This window comes from Penaeus chinensis, chromosome 8 (genome assembly GCF_019202785.1).
Source record: "Penaeus chinensis breed Huanghai No. 1 chromosome 8, ASM1920278v2, whole genome shotgun sequence".
Lineage (NCBI taxonomy): Eukaryota > Metazoa > Arthropoda > Malacostraca > Decapoda > Penaeidae > Penaeus > Penaeus chinensis.
The window spans coordinates 11,360,375-11,362,874 of NC_061826.1; positions in this window are offsets into that span (position 1 = coordinate 11,360,375).

The window sequence follows — 2,500 nt, forward strand, 5'->3', positions numbered from 1 at the left end:
CCTCACCACTTAATGACTGTCACTCACTTAGGAGTATTTACCCGCAAGCGCCTTCAGTGGGTGCGTGAGCATCAGAGCCGACATGATGGAGGATCTACCCAAAGACTGCTGAGTGACACTTTATAAGACGAATGGATAGTGCTGCTTCTCCATCAACATTTTTTTTTTTCTTTTTTTATTTTGAAGACATGGTAAATCCTGTGTATGATCCAGTGATTCTTTGTTTACTTTCGTGCTGCATAATTTCTTAAACATAATCAAAAGGTTGATGCATATACTTGTGAATATATTTCAGTATCATAATTGTTCCTAATGTTGTACCTTAGAGAAGTCATTCCAGTCTGGGATATCAAAAATGAACACATTTTGGTAGATTTAGATGATTAACCCCCCCCCCCCCCAACAGACCAGCAGTAGTAGGCCAGATAGATAACGTTTCATAATCACATAAGATATCCTTGTAAAAACGTTCGCCGTGTTCGCCACTGATATCATCACAGTTCAGTGGGAAATGGTCTAAGTGAGATTTGAGGAAATGCAGCCCCAGAGACTCATGTTATTGCGGTGAGATTTCATTCGGATCTTGTATTTCTAAAGTAAACATATTGTAGAAAAAGGTATATTAATAGAAAAAAAAAACATAAATAATAAATAAATAAATACCAGACAGGGTTAAATTGGAAGGAAAAATAAATTAAGTTTTGAGATTCAATTTTCCCTAATGAAGAAAGCTGACCTAGACGTAAAAAAAAAAAAAAAAATGTATTTCCGAATTTAACGAGCTTAACTAATCTCAGATCAGCTCAAATGCCTCTGACCCAAGAAAAGAAGTAATAATAACTATAATCATGCAAATAGATAACCAAATTAATCAGTAAACAAACAAATGAATAAAGACACATGTCCTTGATTACGAAATGAAATAAACATCAAAGCGATCAACTGCAATCACCAAAACACTCTGCAAAAGATTGTTCACTAATTACGCAAAGGGACACTGTAACAACAACAGTATTTTCTGTCAGATAAAGTAGACGTGATATTATCAAGTTTCTTTCTTTGTTTATTTATTCAGTTATCCACTGACCTATCTCCTTTGATCTTGTCTGATTAAAATACTGGGCAATCTTTAATATGAATCAATTGCTTCTGAGAGTTATTTACGTTAATTCATCTCCTTTGCTAAACGATGCTTCAGAGCTGGACGATTTAAGAGTTTTCCTTCAATGATCACGCTAAAGCTTTGATGACATATTGACCGTATGATGATAATAATGATAGTAATAATGTTACTGTTAATAGTAATAATGATGTATGTTAATTATAATGATGATAAAGATGATAATGATAGAATAATGATAATGACAATAATAAAAATGATGGTAATGATAATGACAATAATAAAAATGATGGTAATGATAATAACAATGATAATAATAATGATAATTATAATAATATTTACCATTATCATTATTATTACTATCACTACAACTATTCTGATTATTGTTGTTGTTATCATTATTATTCAATTATTGTGATAATTACTATTATATTGCTATTATTGTTATTGTTATCATCACCATCATTTTTATTATTATAATTATTATTATTATTTTATTATTGACATTGTTGTTGACTTTACTGTTGTTGTTGTTAATATGATTAATATCACTATTATATTATTATTATTATTATCATTATTATCATTATTATTACTACTGTTATTGTAATTATGATGATGACTACTTTTATTATGATTATTATCATCACTACTACTATTAGGATTATACTCATTATTATTTTCATTATCATCATTACCATTATTATATCATCATTATCATTATTGTTGCTGTTCTTGTTGTTTGTGCTGTTTTTATCGTTATTATTGTAATCCCTGTCATCATTTTCTGCTTTACTGTTTTTATTAATATAATATTATTAATATCGTCATCACATCATTATTATTACAATTATCATTATTATTACAATTTTATTATTATTATCATTATCATAATTGTTATTATTATTACTACTATTATCATTATTATTTTTGTTGTTATCATCATAATTATTATCATTATTAATATTTTTATAACTTACTATTATTACTATCATTATTATTATAATCCGTATTTTTACTATTATCATTATGATTATCATTACTGATAATGGCAGTAATAACCATGATGGTAAGGGTAATGATCATTATTTTTATCGATGTTTTCATAATCATTATTTTCATCGTTGTTATTATATATTTTCCTCTGTCATTAGCATTATATGTTTTCTTTAGCGTTGGTAGTATATAATAGTAATTATGACTTATCATTATTATCGTTGCTATCATTGTTATCATGATAATTTTGTTGCTGTTATCATTCTAATAAGATCATCACAAAACGAAAACACAAGCATGTATAATGACCTAATACCACATTTATCCTTAATTTTATGTTTACCTTTTATCTTTTTTTTTTATGTTTTTGTTTAAGATAAGCTT